This window comes from Mustela lutreola, chromosome 8 (genome assembly GCF_030435805.1).
Source record: "Mustela lutreola isolate mMusLut2 chromosome 8, mMusLut2.pri, whole genome shotgun sequence".
In the NCBI taxonomy this organism is placed as follows: Eukaryota; Metazoa; Chordata; class Mammalia; order Carnivora; family Mustelidae; genus Mustela; species Mustela lutreola.
This window is the reverse complement of record NC_081297.1, coordinates 89,629,886-89,652,179: the sequence shown is the minus strand read 5'-3', so window position 1 is coordinate 89,652,179 and position 22,294 is coordinate 89,629,886. Positions and strand designations below refer to the sequence as shown.

General features: G+C 39.3%; 1 long non-coding RNA gene across 1 annotated transcript; it reads right to left on the bottom strand.

Moving 5' to 3' along the window:
- Positions 1 to 16,188: 16,188 nt before the first annotated feature.
- LOC131837963 (uncharacterized) lies at positions 16,189 to 18,951 on the bottom strand. Its single transcript, XR_009356390.1, has 3 exons — positions 18,775 to 18,951; positions 18,517 to 18,659; positions 16,189 to 16,415 (listed from the first exon to the last, which is right to left on the bottom strand). It is a non-coding gene; the product is annotated as an uncharacterized LOC131837963 (long non-coding RNA).
- Between the last annotated feature and the right edge of the window lie 3,343 nt (positions 18,952 to 22,294).

The window sequence follows — 22,294 nt, the reverse complement described above, 5'->3', positions numbered from 1 at the left end:
CAGGGAGGCAGGCAGAGAGGAGAGGAAGCAGGCTCCCCGCTGAGCAGAGAGCCCGATGCGGGGCTCAATCCCAGGACCCTGGGATCATGACCTGAGCCAAAGGCAGAGGCTTTAACCCAGAGCCACCCAGGTGCCCCTATTCATCACTTCTTAATCCAACACCATTTTCCCGTTGCACTCGTCTAACACCAATAGCCTCCCAGTGGTCAAGCCTAATGGAACTTCCTCAGTCCTCATCCTTTTTAACTTCTCAGCCACATTTTACACAATTGATTTCCTCCTTCTCCTCCTCTTTCTTCTTACTTGGCTTTGGTAAAGCTTTACTATCTTTGTTCTTTTATGTTTCATTTGCATCTCTTCTTCATCCCCTAACCTGCTGAACGTATGTTTCAATGTTCAGCCCCTTCTCTGCTGTCTTTGTAATACCATCCACTATTTTATCCAACCCGCAGATTTCCCCATATCCAGTGACACCAAATCTATGCCTCTAGCTCAAAACACTCTTCTGATCTCCACACCCAAACTTTTAGATGCTTACCCTGTATCTCCACCAGTCTGTTTCTTCACTCCAACTCAGCATTTCCCTAATGGAGTTCTTTTTATTCTCCCCCTAGACATCAACTGCACATGACCTATTTCTATTTACAACACTACTAATTTTCAGGTCAATCAGAAAAACTTCAGAGTTGTTTTAATTCTTCCTTTCCCGTGACCCACACTTCAAACCAGTCAGGCACTCATCAGATCTCTGCCTTCTTTTGCAACATTGTTCCCGAGCATATCACAGTAGCTAACAAGGGTTATCTTCTGATTTTATTTTAGTTTTTTGTGTAAAGTTGTTTTCTTCTTTTTTTTTCTTTTAAAGTAGACTCCACACCCAGTGTTGGACTCAAACTCATGATCCGGAGAGCAAGAGTCACATGCTGTACCGACTGAGCCAGCCAGGGGCCCCTAACAGCATTATTTTTTTCTAAATTGTGAGCTCCAAAAACCAAGGGACTGTGTTTTATTCATATGGTGTAATCTTTTAGTGATGCCATTAAGTGCTGGATGGGCAGAAAGCAATACGTTCCATAATTCCTTTTTTTTTTTTTTTTTAGATTTATTTATTTATTTGACAGAGATCACAAGTGGGCAGAGAGGCAGGCAGAGACAGAGAGAGGCAGAAACAGGCTCCCTGCTGAGCAAAGAGACTGATGTGGGGCTCAATTCCAGGACCCTGGGATCATGACCGGAACTGAAGGCAGAGGCTTTAATGCACTGAGCCACCCAGGCGCCCCGGTTCCATAATTTCTATAAAGAAAAGTTTAGAGGCACCTAAGTGGCTTAGTCAGTTAAACATCCAACTCTTGATTTCAGCTCAGCTCATGATTTCAGGGTCCTGGAATCAAACTCCACGTTGAGTTCTATGTTAGGCTCTACATTCAGCGCAGAGTCTACTTGTCCCTCTCCCTCTTCTCCTCCTATTGCTGTCATAGATAGATAGATAGATAGATAGATAGATAGATAGATAAAAAATAAAAATAAAAAAGAAGGAAAGGTTTAGAAATCTGGATCTGGGGCCAGGGACACACGAGAGATTGTTGAAAGTAACATTTGCACGGTTAGCACACTGTGTTCACATAGCCTGCTTAGTTAGGTTTAGGATTCTGATGGAGACCCCAAGATCCCTTAGCCCTAGCACATTGCCCCAAAATTAGTGTAATTGGGGGGGATAAGGGAAGGGATAAGCCCAGCTTCTAAAGATGGTGGAAAGAACCCTTTACACTTTTCCTGGAGTCACAGCCAGCCCCAGTTGAGTCCAACTCAGAGGAATATCAAGAAGTCTCTTTCCTGGGCGCCTGGGTGGCTCAGTGGGTTAAGCCGCTGCCTTCGGCTCAGGTCATGATCTCAGGGTCCTGGGATCGAGTCCCGCATCGGGCTCTCTGCTCAGCAGGGAGCCTGCTTCCCTCTCTCTCTCTGCCTGCCTCTCCATCTACTTGTGATTTCTCTCTGTCAAATAAATAAATAAATAAATCTTTGAAAAAAAAAAAAAAAAAAAAAAAAAGAAGTCTCTTTCCTGTCTCCTTCTCCCTTCCTCTGTTCCTTCTGTGATTCTTCACCTACTTGCGTCTCTACTGAGTCCACACATCCATCTCCTCAGCCTGTGTTTTGTGTGCAGAGAGAAGGAACAAAGGGAACTGCCTCTCCAATAGGAACCAGATAAAGCATCTTTATTTGATTGCAGAGCTCAGACGCATTGTTCTAAAGAATTTGTCTCTTTTCCCATTTTTCCCATTTTCTATTATTCTAGGTTAGAATAAGCCAGAGTCCCCAGGAGAAGAGGGTAAGCACCTTACCTATAAAAGGGTGAGGATTTTAAAAACCCATCCTGCAATTTACACAGTCCCACAAAACTCAATGCAGTGACTAGCACAAATAAATATTGGGTAAGCAAACTAATAAATGTGTTCTCTGCAAAGATTCATAGACGAAACGGCAGGAGTCTTAAAACCAAATACACTAAATTCTGATTAATGTGCAATGCTTTATAAAACACAATAAAAGAATTTAATCTTTTTAAATTTTCCTTGAATTAATAGTGCCTCCTAATGAATCTAGGCTGTTAATGAATTTGGCTGAGCTCTAGTAAAATCAATGAAGCATTTCCATCAAATCAGTATTCAGACTATGTCTCCATTGATTTCAGCGTAACACTTAATAAGTGAACTACCAAAACACGGTTACTTATAAGCCAGTGCTCCAAGATTCTCCACTTGAAAAGATTAAGAAAAATGCTGATGTTACAGAGATTCCCCAAAATATGGAGTTCTAAAGGTGAAGCCTTATATTATGCCAGACACCTTGGTAAATGATGTTGTGTATTTCCAGTAAGTTTCCGGAATAAATGTCACCCAGCTGAGGCTGGTATGTTTGGTTGGCAACACCCACCCTTCCCTCACCCAGCTTCACTAACCATTTGTAGGAGCCGGATGGAAAGTGAAGACAGAAAAGAGCAGTTTTATATGTGGATTCGGGGATCCAGAGAGGAACAAAGGCTAAGGACAGTTTCTAGTTCATTTTACAGCTTGACCTAAGGACTCGGTCCGGAACACCAGGGAGAAGGGCTGCCGAGCAAGCGTGCGGTGGCTTTTTGCCAACAAATTTCCTGAGACTGGTGCCAGGTTAACAACGTCCAAAGCAGAGGTAGGGGAAAGGCATTTTATCATTTCTGCAACTCACACAGCATGGCTCCATGGTGGTAGTAAAAATGGAAAGAAATCCGGTAGTATTTGACAGGGTGGAGATGTCGCAGCTTTGGGAGCCTCGTGAGAAAGTGTGCTGAACACCGAAGAGGCGTTCCCACCGAGGCCGCTCCAAGGTGGCTTGCAACCAGCAGCTTTCAACAAGGACCCTTAAATGGAACAGCATGAGAGGGATGGCATGAGTGCATGTGAATCACAGGGATGACTGGGGAGTTTTAGGGAGTTTTGGCAGGTGGGAAATCACCGAGCTAGCAAATTAAATAAGTAAGCTAACAAGGCCTCTAAAATTTGGGGATATAGGTAAAACAGTGTCCTTCTTAATTAAAGTTAACCATTCAAGTATGTGTGTGTAGGTGTGTGTGATTTCACTTAAGTTTCTCAGATATTTGGATCCCAGAATATGACTCTTATCTCGATCCAGCTCTCTCTTCCCTCAATTATTCATCCTACCCAAACAGAAAGCAGCAATACGTGTTGACACACTGCAGTAAGCTGTGTGGAAATTTTTTTAAAAAGAAGAAAAGAGATAAATGCCTCCCACGAATGATCCTGAAATTTATTTAGGAATACGAAATGACACATAAAGGACAATTAAGTATTATTTAGTTAAGAATTCCCATTTAAGAGGCAATGTTAGCTTATATATTTTTTGTGTTAACTAGTCGTTTCTAGAAGAATTCATAATGACAATGGCTTCCTCTGCAGAGGAAGACTGTAAGATAGGAGTGGGTAGGACATGTTCTTTGCACTGTTAGCCATTTGTACAATTTGAACTTTAATGCCATGTGTTTGTATCACCTTTTCAAAAACAAAATAAATGAGTTGTCCTTTTCTAAAGGAAGACCAGAATGTGGAATTATAATCAGAACAAAAGCAGAGGTCTTCGGAGTCAGACAAATCTGGCATCGCTAACCAACCTAAGCCAATTAAGGCTTTCAAAATTCTCTGGTTCTTTTTGGTAGATGTCTGTAATCTCTGGCAATTTACAGTTGTTGAGAATTCTATCTGCAGTTCTAGTAACATGTAGGATGTTATAATGAAAGCAAATCTCAGACCAAATATTGTGATACATACAAATTTTTATTAGTAGACAGTCACTAAAAATGCCATCCAATCTGAGCTTGTTAAAGTCTTTTAGGTACTGAAACATGTATTTTTTTTCTTTTTTTTTTAGATTTTATTTATCCATTTGACAGAGAGTCCAAGCAGGGGGAGCAGCAGGCAGAGAAAGAAGAAGACTCCCCACTGAGCAGGGATCTGGTATGGGGCTCCATCCCAGGACCCTGAGATCATGACCTGAGCCAAAGACAGATGTTTAATTGACTGCGACACCCAGGCTCCCCTCAAACGTGTACCTTCAGCCATGGTAGTTGTGAAAATATCTTAGCAACAGAATCAGCTAACTACTTGGATCAGACAACAGAATCTTCCAATACATGATAGAATGCTGAACCACATGGAATACTTGGCCTGAGCATTTTTCAACGAGTCTTAGGCTGATGGGTTCCCAAACTCTTATCAATATATATTATTATGATGTAATATTGTTATGCAACATTTATAGATGCATTTGCATATTATTTCTATTTAATAAACATACCTTAAATACCACTTGTTTCACCAACAAACATTATTTCTAGCAGAAAAAACATAGTAGGGGTGCCTAGGTGGCTCAGTCATTAATTATCTGCCTTCAGCTCAAATCCTGATCCCAGAGTCCTGGGATCGAGCTCTGCATTGGGCTTTCTGCTTGGCGGGAAGCCTGCTTCTTCCTCACCCCCCCCTCCCCGTTTGTGTTCCCTCTCTCGTTGTGTCTCTGTCAAATAAATACATAAAATCTTTTAAAAAGAAGGAGAGGGAGAAGGAGAAGGAGCAGAAGAAGAAAAAGAAGAAGAAACATAGTATAATAATAAAGAAAGTATGTTTTGAAGTCAGAATATCTGGGTTCAAATCTGGTGTGCCACTAACTTGCCACATAACCTTGAACAATTGTTAAAACTCTCTGCCTCTTTCTCCTCATCAGTGAAATAGGGATGCTAACTATGCCTACCTTGTAGGGTCATTATGAGAATTACATGAGTTGATGTTTACAAAGTGCCAAGATCAGTGTCTGACAAATAAATGTAATGTGAGTATTTATTAAATATATTAAAATTGCACTCTTTATTCTAATTAGTGAACTATTTAATGAAGATTCTGGTAGTGTTATCAGACTTGCTTACAGCCTTAAAAGATACAAATAATGACTGTCTCTGGAACAGAGAGCAGGTATGATTACCACTCATGAAAAAATTTTGGCTTCCCAAAGCTTTGCGTTTGTCTCTGTAATACAACCCACTGCGTGTGTGGCTATCGTTTGACCTTCTTCATATCACCTTATGAGAACTAGAGTTTGGGAAAGAAGATGAAATGTTAATTACAGCTATTTCTGTGAGTAATAAACTATCCTTCATCTCTGACCCAAGAGTCTTATGTCCAGCATCCATGAACATGGAGCAGGCAAACTCAACTAGCAAGTAGAGTAAAGTCTCAGTTCTTCCCAGTTCTTGACAATATTGAGAAGCTGTTTTAGACAAACTTACACCAATACATTAGGAAACTTAAATGAAATCAACACTTTCTTGAAAGATACAACTTACTAGATCTCTTTATGACATTCAGAAAGGCAAATTTTTCTTAGGCAAGACACAAAAAAGCACTACCTATAAGCAAATAATAAATAAATCAGACTTCAACAAAATTAAAATATTTTGCTCTTTTTTATTTGGCAGAATATTTAAATAGAAACTTCTCAAAAGATACAGAAATGATTCAAAAGCACATGAAAACATTCCCAACATCATTAGCCATCAGGGAAATGAAAAATAAACTATAATGAGATATCACTACATACTCACTAGACAACAGCTAAAATTAAAAAGACTGGCAATACCAAGTTGACAAGGATGGGAAAAATTAGAAATTTGATATACTATTGGTGGGAATGTGAAATGGCATAACCACCTTGAAAAGTAGCTGGGTAGTTTCTTCAAGTTAATGTATACTTATCGTATGACTTACTATCTTTACTTCTAGATGTTTTCCCATTAAATAAATGAATATAGACACAAAAACCTCCATAAAAATTTTCATAGCAGCTATGTTTGAAATAGTGGGGAAAAAATGGAAGCCAATGAATATCAATAGGTGAATGGTAAAGAAATTATGGTATATTCATACAATGGAATATTACTCAGCATTAAGAGGAAAAAATTACTAATGTACATACACAACATGAATGAATCTCAAAGCCATAACACTGAGAAAAAACAAAGTGAATATATTACTTGGTTCCATTTATATGAAGTTCTAGAACAAGCAAACCAATTTATAGTGGCAGAAATCAGATCATTGAGCCTGACGATAGAGAAATGACTGTAAACATCATGAGAAAGCTTTTTGGGGTTATGAAAATGTTCTCTATCTTGTTTGGTGTGATGATTATAGAAAATATAAACACACATGTACATAGCTCAAAGCTCATCAAATCGTACTATTAAAATTGGTATATGTGTGTTAAATAAATCACGTGAAGTGATTTATTTAAATCATGATCATTCTCATTGGTTATAAAAATTCCATGGGCTTTAGCCTCACTGAAACTTTATCTAATAAATATGAATACTATAGAGGCAAGAGAATTATACTACATAATTCATATAGACAAATACAATGCCTTGATCAAGGTAAGAATAATAATAGTGTAAACTAAATAAGTGCTGAGAAGGTTAAGAGTAGTATGGATAGTGCAATCCATTAAGTTTTCTGGGGGTGGTGATTTCTGAGATAATCAGAAAGGAAAGACATGAATTATTGCAGAGAACATTCCATCCAGAAAATGACAGACAAAAGCACTGAGGTAAAATTACCAAGATGAGTATAGTAATGGGCAACCATCAGGTGTATTCTGCTAGGTTAGACAGGTGACAGCTAATCATAATGAAAATTGGGAAAGAGTTGAAGAGGAAGAGAGGGTGAGAGGTAATGAGTCCAGAGATGCAAAGGCTAGCGTAGGAAACAATAGGACATGTTAAACCAAGTAGAGAAATGAAATACAGAAACTGGTGTTGAGAGTTGGCTATCCTGAAAGCTACATATGATATAAATAGAAGCAGAGCATGACTTGAGACAAAGAAATGAGTTAGAAACTCATCATTCTGCTATGCAAGACACAGTGAGGGAAAGAATGAAAAACGAGCAAGCAAACAATATTGCGGGAGAATATTTTCAGAAATTTGCTCTAATTAGAAGCAAAAGAGAAACAGGGATTGCCGACGATTTCAATTCAAAGTCTTGAATTGGAAAAATAGGTTGTTCACACATAAGTGCACAGTATGCGTGGGAGAACAGAAAGGAAAACTCAGAGGGGTGAATTAGTGTTATAAAAGGAAAATAGAAATGATGTTAGAGGTTATGTTCATCATCAATGCTTGCATTAGTTTCCTAGGGCTACTGCAAAAAAGTATCAAAAACTGAGAAGCTTAGGACAAGAAAAATATATTTTTTAACATCTCAGGAGTCTACAAGTGGATCAAGGACTCTGCAGGATTGGTTTCCTCCCAAGGCGGTAAGGGACAATGCTTCCATGCCTTTCTCTCAGCTCTGGTGGTCTGTCAGCAATCTGGTGTTCTTTGGCTCCTGCAGCATCACCTTGATTGTTGCCTTCATCTTCACATAGTTTTCTCCCCAGGTATGTGTCCCTGTCAAAATTTTGCCTTTTTATAAGACAACCAATCACAACAGGGCACCTGGGTGCCAGTCAGTTAAGCGTCCCACTCTTGATTTCAGCTTAGATCATGATCTCAGTGTTATGAGACTGAGTCCTCCATCAGGTTCTGTCTGGGAGTGGAGCCTGCTTAAGATTCTTTCTCCCTTTCTTTCTGCCCACCACCCCCCAAGAGCTCAAGCACACTCAAGCTCTCTCTATCCCTCAAAAACTAAGCAAAACAATCACCATGGATTAGGGACCCACCCTACTATAAATGTGACATCATCTTAAGTAATTATCTCTGCAATGACCATATTTCCAAATAAGGTCACATTCTGAGATACTAGGGGGTTAAGACTTCAACATATGAAGTTGGGGGGGTATATAATTCAACCCACAATGGTGCTGTTCACCAAATATGTCTAGTTATCCCCTTTTAAGCATATGGAGGATTTTACTTTCTCATTCTCTCTGAAATTATATATGGCCCCATGACTTGCCTTGGCCAATAAAATGTAAAAGAAAGTGACATATGCCATTTCCAGCAGAAGCTTCAAAGCTCACTGCATGATTCACCACATTCTTCCCACTCTGTTCAGGTGATTGTGAAGGTACCTGTCAAGATCAATCTTTCATCAACTCATTGGCACTGAGGAACTATAATGAGCTTTCTGACTTGCATTGGGAATGCAGCAAGAGCAAGAAATAAGGCTGTGTTGCATTGAGTTAATTACTAGGGTTTTTACTCCTGCTAGATACCTAGTCTATCCTGACTAATACAGAGATGACTATGCTTTTACTCAGAAGAGTAGTCATTAGAAAAATGGCTCTCTGTGAGTACCCATCGCTTCACATTTTTAGAAACGAAGACTAAAGATCTGAGACAAGAAGATCTTTGTTCCTACCATTCTGCATTAAATAGAAGTGTAGTAGATTGTTTCTTTAGTGACCCACAGTGGGTCACCTTGCACCATCCCTTCTGACCTTGACTTTGATATTGGCTGTTTGCTGGCTTTGGTCAATCGTACACTCATGGGCATGGTGAAAATAAAGGTTTGCACATGGAGCTTGTCCTCTTAGAATGCTTGCTTTTGGGACACTCCATCTCAGAATGCAGTGACCATGTTTCAAGAAGCCCAATGTAGCTACACAGAGGGGACACATGGAGGACCTTCAAGGGCTTGGCTCACAGTTCCAATTGAGTTCCTAACAAGTATCAACTTGCCATCAAATGAGTAAGCTTTCTTAGAATTGGATCCTTTAGCCATAGTTAAGCCACCAGTACTGATGCAATGTGGAGTAGAAAAAAACTATTCCATCCAATCCTATTCAAACTGCAGAATTATAAGCCAATATATGACTTCTTATTTTAAGACATCAAGGGTTTGGGTTTTGTTGTTTGTTTGTTTGTTTTTTAATGCAACAACAGATAACCAAACCAACCAATAAATGTTTTTGTATAATTAGTTGAAAAATTTAAATTAACTTATTTTATGTATTAATAATTCCTTGTTCTTTGGACCGCCTGGGTGGCTCAGTCAGTTAAGTGGCCGACTCTCTATTTGGGCTCAGGCCCTGATCTCAGGGTGATGAGATTAAGCCCTGCGTCAGACTCGGAGCTCATCAGGGAATCTGCTTCAGGATCCTCTCTCTGTCTCCCTCTCTCTCTCTCCTTCTGTCCTTCCCCTTGCTCTCTCCCTCTCTCTCTCAAATAAATAAATTTTTGAAAAATAATAATTCCTCATTCTTCAATAAAAGGATACCACCTTGCATTAGAGACACAAGATCATAAGCTCTAAAACAGGACATATTTGAGTTAAACCTCTGGCTCTGTCCTTTGCAACCATGGACAAAAGATCATGCCTCTGAACCTCACTTTCTTCATTCACATACTAAGCACAAAAGAACCACCTCCCAGGCATATTGCAAAGTTGAGAGACAATGATTACACGTAAAGTACCAGAAACGAAGTCTACACTCCGTGAATGGTAAAAGGAACTGTTGTTATCATTTTGTTACCATTATCCATCATTCAACAAATGTTTCTGGACCAACAGCTAGCTACATGACAAGCCTATGCTGGGTGCTGAGAAAACAAAGATGAACTTGTGGCTACACTCTTCTCAGAGCTCTTCCAGTCTGTTAATTGTATTAAGTGCATCAGAGGAAAGCTACAGGTTTTGGGAGAATGCCTAGCAAGGAAACCTAATTGAGATGTGTGGTCTGGGATGGTTTCTCTGATAAATATTTAACCTGAGTCCTAGGGGGTAAAGTGGTATTAAGCGGATGAAGAGTGCTGGAGAGATCAGTTTGGACAGGAGCAGCAAGTGGTTCAAGACTCTGAGGCAGGTGGGGTCTTGAACATTGTACAAACTGGTAGAAAGTTGCCATGGCTTGGGTGTGGTCAGCAAGGAGAGGTGTATAATAGAGAACTATGAGATGAACCTCATGTTTTTCTTAATAGCTAGCCTAGAAGACGTATCCCAGGAGGCTAGTGCTATGGCCCTGTGATACCGATTGCCAACAATGTACAAATACTACCCAGGAAGTAAAAGTTCCTGACCCAGGAAGCCATCATTTTCAAAAGCTGCTCCACAGGTTGGTGCCTCACTGTAAATAATAAATGTTAGTGCTTGGAAGTAAGGTAAGAAAAACAAGGACAGTGTAAAGAGTTCTTAATAAAGACAGATTCATTTGATTTTGAATTCTATTAATTATGTCCTTACCTTTCACAAAATAATAGAGATGATAGTTTTATGTTGAATGCCTTTACCTAGAAAAATCAAAAGCTATCAATTCTATTGTGCCCCCAAAGCTATTTTTCACCTGATTTAGGGATGTCTCTTTGTGGTCTGTGAAATCCATAATTGACTCAAAAAGTAACAATGTCTAGATTGATTCTTCTGTTAAATAGTTGGCTGTTTTGTAAGGGCCGATAGTATAGAGAGAGCTAGTGGAGCTCCGTGTGTTCTTTAAACTGTGACTATTGAATCTTTGAAAGTTTTGCTTTAAAAAAAGAAAAAAAGGTAGTACATCAGAGGCTGTAAATTCATATTCACATTCACACATGTATTGTATTCTTTATGTAGAAAATGCATTGAGGAAACAGCACTGTAATTTTTCCATGAAATATAAATGCCAAACTCATGCATAATTTATACAACATAAAACCAACAGACCATGTAGTTTTGGTGTTTAATTATGAACCCTTGGTTCTTCCTGATGAGCACCATTAATCAGACCAATCAGTGTCTGAAATATCCTATTTCTGTCTGCAAATAAACACCTAACTGGAGGTGTTAAAATAAATTTAATTGAAATGTGCTTTTGTACAAAGCATTCCTGGCCCTAATGTAATATATGGAATTTAAAAGCAAATAATCTAATGATTGACCAAAACAATAATATTTTTTTCTGAGATTTTTAGAGATTCGTGGAAAAGTAGAATTTTAAGCGTTTTGACCTTTTGCTCAAACTTTCTGCCATTTAGTTTGTGATTCTTTTTGAAGAAAATTTCTAAAGTTGCTGCTTTCATACAGATAGACTTAGAAGGGATGTTCATGCTTTCATTGCATCGTGCATTACAATATCCGACCAGATGGCTATCCTCTCAATGGTTTCACATTTTCTTACTCCCTAGGATCCCCTCCATGTTTTCAAAGAGCAATAAATGAGACTGATAAGACAGGCTGTAAGTATTAGGACCTGGATTGTGTTTTCCCTTTACAAATCTACTCCACAGCTGCTCCATTGCATCACCATAACAACCTCGATCTATGGAACAGTTTCAGATGGCTTGAAAGGACATTTTCTCCACCAAGGCTATAGACATTTGTAAAGTAAACATTACCATTACTTTCCTCAAAAGTAGATTGAAAACCTGATTTTAGCTCTGCTCCTGTCACACTAAAAGCAGCGTTGGCGTTTGTGAGGGTAACCGTGGTCTCCTGTCAGAGAACAAAGCTAGCTCCCCGCAGGCTTCTCCGGGTCACATCCATCACCTGCTGGGGCTCAGCCTGCTCTGCTCCCATCAACCACTGCGCACATGCTCAGTGGCCTCCTTACCCTGTGGGCCCTCTGGACAGTATAGTGCCCTACTGGCTGGATTCTAATAGTGCCCTACTGGCTGGATTCTCTTTATGGAGAGCCCCTGGTCATTTCATCCACAAATATGTTCAATGCCAAATAGTTTGTAAATTTGAAACGAAGTACTATTACTTTTATTGTTCCTTACTTCCCAGTAGTTTTGTTCAGTTTATATTCTCAGTAAACATTTTCAGGATAAATGGATAGGTCTCAGTATAGCATAGTGGTTAACAGCACGGACTTTAAGATTGAATTAAGTTTGAGTCTTAGCCTTGTCACCTAGTAGCTGTGAAACTTTGGGCAAGTTATTTAAACCCTCTAAACCTTAGGTTCTTCAACTATAAACCAGGGTTTTGAATACCCATCTTGCGTGTTTCTTACAAGAATGAAATGTTAGGATCGTGGTAGGCCGAGTGCCTAACACATCATAAGGGCCTAAGAGAGGTCTATTGCTGTAATCACTGTTCATTCCACTCATCCAACAACTATTCTCTGAGCACTTAACTGTATTCCTGGCATGCTGGAAAAGTTGAGCAATGAGTGGCAAATAAGACAGACGTGGACTTTGTACTTACAGAGCTCACACTCAGGTGGAGGATATACAGCAAACAAATCAGTATGGGGCACCTGGCTGGCTCGGTCATTAGAGCACCTGACTCTTGATCTCAGGATTGTGAGTCCAAGCTCACATTCGGCATAGAGATTACTTAAAAATAAAATCTTTAAAATAAATAAATATAAACAAATCAATATGTAACTACAAATAGTGACAAAGGCTAAAAAGAAGACAAGGTACTGTGATAGAGAACACCAGAGAAAGAGGGACCTACTTTAGATGTGGTAAGGAGGGAAGACTTCCTGGAGGAGGTTGTGTTTAAACTGTGACCTAAAAGATGAGGCAAATGCCTGGTGACAAGTGGAAGACAGACAGGGAACAGAGACTGAGCAGAAAGCCTCGTAGCAGATTCACAGCAATGAAGAAAACCATGGATCTCTGGAGGGTGCTCAGGAAGAAGCAGTGATAAGGTAGAAAGATCTTCAGAAGCCAGAACACGTAGAATTTTGTAGGGTATGGGAAGAAGTTTGGGATTTTATTCTAAATGCAATGGGAAACTATAGAGGAGTTTTAAGAAGGAGAGTGGCATAGTATAATTTCTATTTTTAGAAAATTACGTGGACTATCATGTGATAATTTGGAAAAATGCAAAAGAAGTGGATAGAGAAGTTCAGATGCTGTTGTAGTAAACCAGGAAGAAGGTGATGGATGGTGCCTCGGATGTAGTGGCAAGCATGCAAGAGGGAAAGAGGAATTCGAAATATATTATAAAACTAGTAAAATCAGCTCTCACTATGGTATTGACTGGGGGAGGGAGAGGTTGCGGTGGACATGAATTTCTTCCAGTTGTATTCATATCTGTGAGGACCACCAATTGGCCTGTAGACTCCCCAAAAGAGGATATGGCAGAAAAATAATTTTGAATATAATCATTAGATAGGTTTTTTGAAATTTTTTAGTTATTCCCTGGGAAACTCCTCAGAAACTTACAACACATGTCCTCCTGACCTGGAGCTTCAAGGATTCCCTACATAACTTCTAACAAGTCTTTTCAAGGTGAATTTTTATGTCGTTGTTCCAAATTTTTATGTGCTTACTTCCTTTCCCTTGTAAACAACACCAACAGATGGTATGGAATACTTGGTTGCATAATGATGAAGGCCGAATTTGGTAAGAACTCATAGATTAAAGACTGTTCTCAAAAAAAAAAAAAAAAAAGTAATCCACTACCAGGACTTTAAAGTCTAAAGATTTATACCAAAAGAACATCTAAGGAAGCACACAGTATGACTCAAAAATCTGAATTTAAAACCACGTGTACCTGAAATAAGAACTCATGTGCGTTCATCCAACAAACACCCTCAACTGTGGAAGAATATGAGTGACTCTGCCAAGGGATAGATTCTGTAACTAATCTCAATCATCACTGGATACATATTCCATCAAAATGCAGGCTTACAAGGTGTGTAATTTATTCTGGCTCTTTAAACATCTTTGTGGGATTTTTCTCAACAAGTGGAAGCAATGTGATTCCACTGCTCCTCCTCGGTGCAGAAAACAGGTAACAGGAGAATGCTTGAGAAGATATCACAGGGTAATTTCAGTGCCCAGTAACTCAGCATAGTACAGTTTGAAATAACCAGAGATCCAACTCATCCTATCTGTTGTAGTCCCCAAATTACTTTTTTTTTTAAAGGAAGTTTTATGTTAAAAGTCAGAAAAACTAAGCCTTCAAGTAATTAAACACAGATTAGGCAATTCTATTTGTGGAGAAAAGCAAGAGCAAAGACCCTGAAGACAGCATTATATGTTGCCTGGTGAGAGGACGTGTGGGTGTAGAACCAGACTGGTGAGAGCAACAGAATGAGGAAGCAGCCGGAAGAGGAGATGTGATGGGAGCAAAGCTTTATCCGATAATTAAAATGGCATCCACCATTTAGTGAGCATGTGCCAAAGGCCAGGCACTATACTAGACACTTTATCTCTTATTAGTGTAATAATTCTGTGAGATAGGTCTTAAATATTCTCATTTTTTTTATATATAAGGAAACAAGTCTTCATGAGGTTATATACCATGCTTATCAGTCCTCAGCTAGTCACTGGCAGAGTCAGGACTTTACATCGTCCATCTCTAAAGACCAGACTGCTTGACAGGCTCTTCAACCTGTACAGGCATGTACGATGGTCCTGCAAAAGCTTATCCTTTTCCACAAAAATAACTTTTCCAAAATTGGATTAGGTTAAGTCCTGAGGTAAACCGGAGAAGCATTTTGCCCCAAGCACTTTGCCTGGAAGGAAGACCATCTTGACACATTTTAAGAAATATAGCCGAGTAGTTCAGTGAAACTCTGAGGGAAAACCAAGGTGGCACATGACAGCGAGATTCTGGGTCACCTATTTCGAGCAAGAGTTCCAGATAGTCTGAGAGAAAAGATTGTAGAACTACAGATTGTGGCTGACTTTATCAAGAGTGCAGGCGATATTTGTAATTGTTCTTTAATATCTGTTATCCCCTTCTTCCTTTCATTAACAGAACCCCGGGGTTTGAGCTGGGTTTAGCTATTCATCTAGATACTACACATCCCCTTGCCCTTTGCAACTGAACTTTTGGCTCACATATGTCAGATTCAAAACGAATCTGGATTTTTTTAGAAAGGATTATTGCAAATGGTTGGGGAAGGACTACCGGAGTAGGGAGAACACTCTGACCAGGAAATTTGCAAGTGTTCAGTGAAATGGATTTCTTCCAGAGAGAAGTAAAGAAGGTTAGGCAGAACTAGGTGTGGGGAAATGGGATGAAAATGTGTCAAGGTCAGACAAGAGTTCAAAGAATGTTTTTGCCTGTCATCCAGCCAATTCTTCGGAGAGAGACCCTTAAGGACAGGGGGTATGCTGGCTCTGGCCGAGGGCAGGCCAAAGTTCAGGAGCCCAGGGGCACACAGAAAATCTCCACCAAAGCTCGTCTAAGAAGCATTCTGTTCCCATTGGTCAGTGGAGACAAAACTGTTCAGTTAATCATTTAGGAAGCAAAGAATGGGAATTTGAAGGGTCTGTGTCTGGCCTCATCTTATGTAAAGAAGAAAGCCATCCTTGAATCTTCTCTAAGTCCTTGGTATGGGCAGTTGTCTGCAGTAAGTTCTTTCCAGCACACAAAGAGTTGGGGGAAGGGGAATTCCTTTAACCATTGCTGTTGTCCAGGATCACAGGGCTCAGGTGAGGTTCAACACTGTCCTAACATAAAGAGGAATGGCAGGCCCTGTGCATCTTCTTTGGCCTCCTAGTGGTTGGAGCACCAACAAGGTGGTGATAAGCCACACTAAGGGAGGGTATAACCTGGAGCTGGGAGGAACCTGGGTCCCTGCAGGACTTTGAGAAACACAGATGTCGACTTGCTCTGGTCAGCCTGCCTGCCCGTGGATGATTAGTAAAGAGAGAATAAAGTTTCCAGCTTTGTACCATTTTACTGTCAAGTTCCCAAGTTACAGTCGCTTAGCTCGTACCCTAATAGATACAAATAGTCCCTGATAACAAGGAAGTTTCTTGTGTGTTTTTGGCGTGGCCGTCAACCTGTGAGCATCATCTTCAAATAGGAGAGGGAATATTAAATGCAGAGCTCCCTTGAAGTGGCCAGTACTCACATTCCCATTTATCTTTGAACGCCTGAGGCATTGAAAGCTCAATTGTTCTTTCTTTTTTTTTTTTAATGTGTCACATCAGAAAAAAAATTCTGGTTCAGTTCCTGAAATGAATTAAAAACTTTTCTTCTCCTGGCAGCGGAAACCTAAAAAAGGAAAACGCACTTATTTCTGATTAAATAATGTACATTAATACATGTATTTGTTTGTGGTATTACTGGGGCTCTTAAACAGTTGCCAAGATGGCAAAATGTTTTCCCATTTGATTTAAATGGCCTTTACATCAGTAATAGCCTTCTTTATTGGAAATGTGGAAGCTTAGCCAGGAGTGCATTTAAAAGAACTAATCGCTACCAAATACGTATTACTTTATGTCCGACCCTGCAAAACCTGTGTGGTATGGTTTGCTAAACAAACAATTACATGTGTGCTTCTTGTTAGTGGCTCAGCTCTTCAAATTCTGAAGGTCTTTCCTTTCATTATTTAAATTTCTCAAGCAGTCTTAATAACTTAAATAAGAGTTATCGATTAGTTTATGTTCCTCTAGTGAAAAAAATTGTCCAATATCAAAACGGCCTGGGAAGGCTGTTTGTTCAATTTAATCTAAACAAAGAATTAGTAAAAAGTAATCACTGCAGCCTTTTTGATTCACTGGATCATTGAATTCACCGTCTCAGTTGAGTTCTTGATGATTTGCAAATACATTTTAAAGAAGTTATCCAGCCTAGCAAAAAATGAGCCTTTATGGTTTTAATTCCCTGCATCTTCTCTGTATTTTATGTGTGACTTTAATATGTTATGAAATTATTCCAAATCTTGTATTGTAGACTGTTCCCTTTTTAAAAGAAAAGAAAAGACATACAACTAAATACATGGCATCATTTTTCACCTAAGTACTCGGTTTCAAAAGCATGCTTTCCTCTCCCAACCCCCTCTTCCCTTTACCCAGTGGCTTTTGAAATGTTACACTTAAAAGGATAAGCTCCCTACTGGGTACATTATCAATTAAGACCCTCTTGCTGCTCTAGACCTTGTACTCTGCAGTAATTCAAAAATCTTTTGCATATTAAAAACAATCTCACTTCCAGAAGATTTTGTGTTTCCTGTTAATGCATCCATCACTTAGAAAAGGTCATCTTTTTTGTATAGTGCTATCAACAAAGGAAAAAAGCACCAGTAAAACTGTAAAAAATTCATCAAAACTTTTTCCTTCCTATTCAAGCTTAAAATCTTACCTATCACTACAAAATAAAACAAAAATTTACCCATCATTAGATCAAATTTGCTAATAAATACCTATTTGCTTTAGAAAATTCTTCTCTGCAGAGAAGATGAACAAAAGCAGTTCCTCTCAAGGCCATTCATATGCATGCCTTCCATCTTTAAAAGAAACCACTTTCCCATATTCTTCCTTCATGGGCTAATAGGTAACTCCACAAGAAGATAACTTGTGGAAATGTGGACATAATCCAGTTAGATGTATTCCAATGCCTGTCATCCTTAGACATTCTGGATTTAGCACGTAATGTGAAATGCAGTTGCGCAGAGGAGAATCTGAAGCTCCCTTATATGTGTTGTACAAAACATGAGCTTACAAAGTCCAAAGTCAATGCAGCGTGCACAGGGCAATAATTAGGAGCTCTATGTACACCTGCTCAGCCCTCACTAACTGCTCTGTGTCCAGGACCTGTTTTCACAGAGCAGCCATAGGAAACACACAATATACAGTTACTGCGTTGAAAGCAGGTTGGCCTGCAACAAGGATTTCACGGGCCCTTTAGTTTAAAACGTCTGCTCTCAAACAACCGGTTCTCAAATAAAGTGAATACAAGACTTACTGCTAAATTATTGAGTTTATTATAAAGGAGCGTTTCAATCTACAGACTACGCCGAAGTGATGCATACACTTCTAATTAGTGGCGTCCCCTTGGACAAGTTTCCTAATCTCACTGAGATCACTTTTTCCCTTAAAAAATGAAACCAGTATCAACGGTCAAGATTAAATCAGATAATGCACACACAGTGAGCCTCACATTGTACCAATACTCCTTCCATGGTAATAATGATCTTATTTTACATGAGTGAAAGGCAACGTTTACTCTACCTGGTGACACTGGTCTCATTCTGAGGGAAAGCAGCAATATTTTTATAAGAGGCGTGAACTTTTTGTCTCCCGTATAAACTTTTCCTTCTCTTTCTTTTTTGGAGAATGGCCAATACCTTGCTAGAAAACAGCTGCATCCTTACCTTGATCTTTCAGAACACTCCCTCCCTCTTCTTCAACACCTCCCCAGCTTTGCTGAGTTGTTTCTGCACACTAATCTCCCTGGGGCTGGGTCTCTGCCGGGGGCCACCTGCAGGGCTGGTGTTGGGCCACCCCTGGAGTCTCCCTGAGAGCAGATGAAAGAAAAGACTTACAAAGCTCGGACCAAAACAATTTGTAGATCAGCAGCCAGAGTGCATAACAATAAAAGGGACAGGACACTATTTACCAATTTCACTTACATCCAACGAAATTACCATTTACAAGGTGTTGCGTTAAGTTGATTGTTTTCTTTCTCTAAATAAGGACTTAAATTTCAGCTCACAGGAAAAACCCGATACCAGGAGGAGCAGTTTGAGAAATGAAACCAGTCTGCCTGGGAATGTCCGAGACAGGGTGGGGAAGAAGATGAAACTTGAACCCAAACTTTTACCGCATGTTGCATTTTCGGGGAATAATTAATCAAAAACATACTTCATGTGGGGTTTCCGTGGATGATTATTCGTCCAGCCATGAGGCCGCTTTTCACTGTTACTCGGGATGATACGGAATAGAGAGATTGTACAACTGAAGTTTGGGAGAGAAAGTGGCTGCTATCAGCTCTGACCACAACAGATGGAAAATAACAAGACTCCAGTATTCTTTCAGAAGTTCTGACTTTGTTTTCCTGGAAACCATAAAAAGAAATCTTTTTTGTTGTTGCTGTGTTAGGTGGCTTGCTTTGCTTCTATTCAGTCTTGTCTTAAGAGAAGAGCTTTATCCTGCATACCTATTAGCAAAAAAAAAAAAAAAGTCTTAGAATCTCTACACAAAAGGCTTAATCTGTGGTGGTGTCCTGCTGTAAATTTACATTCGTTCCTGGTTCCTCAGGTGAACTTGTCACTCCACAACAAAATTTTGAAAAGATTAAGGAGAAAGATGGTGGGATTAAAGAAGTTTGTAGCTCCCTGAATCCAACAAACCCACAGGAACTTTAAAAGAAGAAGAAAAAAAAACATTAAAAGAGATGGACTGGTTCCCTAAAATAAACAAAAAAGTTCTGCTTTAATAGAGAAGTTGATAGCTTCTCACCCTGCCCCACCCGCCTTTTCCAAGCTCAGCCCCTAGCAACAAAGAAGAGGCCTCATTTGCACAGCTGCTGCTCTAAGAACAGAGTAACAAAAGGCTGAAACTTTAACTTTAATATGGAAAAAAAAAAAAGTCAACTGACAAAAATAAATCACAAATATCGGGGACGTCAACAAAGGAGCCAGAAACTTAGCGAGGTCAGGAAGAAGATTCTTCTAAAGGGGAAACCCCACAAGCTCCAAGGAAACCCGCCTGTTCTGGAAACCAGAGTGGGATAAAATTCCCATCCCCATCCCACAGAGCCTCGGATCGCTGGTCCCACAGCACGGAGACATTCAAGCCCAGCGCTGTGCTGCGCAAAGTCATCCATTTCTTCAGAGTTCCGAAGCTGGAGATCTACTCGGTTATCACTATGAAAAGTGGGGCCAAGTAAGGGATAATGTCAAGACCCTGCCTGATAGTATTTCTTCCAAGTTCCATAGTCCTAAGGATGCACCTCCACCATGGGGAGAGAGAGGCTCGGGGAAAGACAGAAGGAAGTAACAGTTCATTTACACCCCCTTCGTGTTTAATATTTTTCTTGTGCTTCATCTTCTTTAACAATATTTAAAGTCTCACAAAAGAAAAAAAAAAAAAAACTAGTCAATTCTCTGGGGAATATAAGCAATATGCTGGCGTAGACTATTATTTATGAGCTATCAATTTCCAAATAAAGGTTAAGGTATTCATATAATAGAAACTAGGAAAACACTAAGACAGTTTAGAACGTTAAGTTAGGAGTAAAAACAAGAAGTTGGGACCCTAATGAGGATAGCCCCCCACCTGGGGGCAGGGAGGGGGAAAAATTGTACCAGAAAATATAGAACAGTATTCATCTTTATCGTGTAAGCTGTGATATATAGAATTAAAATTTCAGGTCAATTGCAGTGAAATGACTTCATATTTTTTCATTCACCTTCCAGCTACAATAAAAAAAAAAATGCTGAAAGAGTCTCAGATACAATTCTAGTAATACTAATTAAATAAATATTCGTGGCATACCTCCTATGTACTAGCCCCTCAAAGTCTTGGAATCTAATGAGAAAGGGAAACATAAACAAATAATCCCAATGCAATATGACACTTTTGGTTGCATTTCTTTCCATATATATTATGGTACAGATTTTGCAGAACTAGAAAAAGAAGCCCTCAACTTGGTTGGGAAAGAGAGAAAGCCTTAGTAACACCTCATAGGGTGACACATGGGCTAGGAATCAAAAGACCAATTTTCCAGATGCAAAAGAGGGAGAACATTTCCAAGGAAACCATGCATGCAAAAGGACAGAGCAGGAAAGATTATAGTGTGTTTCACCAATGAAGAGCTCAGGATTAAAGCTGGAAAGATAGCTTGGAACCTTGAAAAAGGCTGTCTTGTGTAGAGAAGACACTGAAGATCTTTTAAACAGCAAAGTGAAGGTATCCTATTTGAGTTTTAAAAGATACTTGGGTATTGCTATTTGGAGAATGGATAAGAACAGGGTGAAATTAAAGTCAAGAAAGAGGCTGTATCAGGGATTTCCAGAGAAACAGAACCAATAGGAAATTTATTTTAAAGAATTATTTCATGCAGTTATGGAGGATAACAAGTCTAAAATCTGCAGGTTGCGCTGATAAGCTAGAGACACAGAGAGCTGATGCATCAGTTCTAGTCCAAAGGCTGTCTGCTGTATACCACAAAGTCACTCAATGTTGAAGTTTAAATCCAAAGGCAGTTTGCTGAAAGTTAGTTCTCTCTTGGCTTGGCGGTGGCCAACTTTTTGTACTATTCAGGCCTTCAACTGATTAGATGAGGCCCACCCACATTATGGAGGGCAATCTGCTTAACTCAAACTCCACTCTTTTAAATTTTAATCTCATCCAAAACACCCTCCCAGAAACACCTAGAATAATGTTTGACCAAATAATTGTGCGGCCTGTAGCCCATCCAAGTTAACCCATAAAATTAATCATCACAGGAGCTACTAGTGTATAGAGGCTCTCTAGTGTATGGAAGAGATGGCAAAGAGTCTGAACTAAGCTCAGAGCAATGAAGACAGGGAAAAACAAATCAAATTCAGGGAAAAATTGAATATGAAGATAAAAAGAGGTTATTTTAAGGATGAAATCAAAATTTTTAGTTTGAACAACTAGGTGGTATAGAAAAATAAACTAACCAATTAGATGACCAGTAACCTCCAAAGATATATTTTTCTTTTAATTTATTTTCTTTCTCTATAAGAGGCTCAACTTTCTTCTGCTTCATGGTGCCTATATTCACCCTTTACATTTTTTTTCTTATTACATATTTCACCATTAGTTATCCTAAGAACAATGAGAGTTACAAAAGGTATTTCATTGATCAGATTTCATATGTAAGGATACCTATATTTCTTGATCTATTTTGAAAAAATGCATTTACTTAACTTCTGGTGCAATCCATTAACTTAAATATACTTCTTTCCCTCCATTCCTACGTAACAACATATAAATAAATACACAAGAACAAGAATACATAAGAAATGACAACAAAGAGAAAGTAACAAAATTCTGAGAACTAGAAGCAGGTGCTGAGTGACAAATCAAAGGAAAATAGAAAATCAAGTGAATAAGTTCCCCCCACCAAGTCCCAAAAGGGCTCAGCAATTGAAGAAACAAAGCACCACTGAAATAAGATGG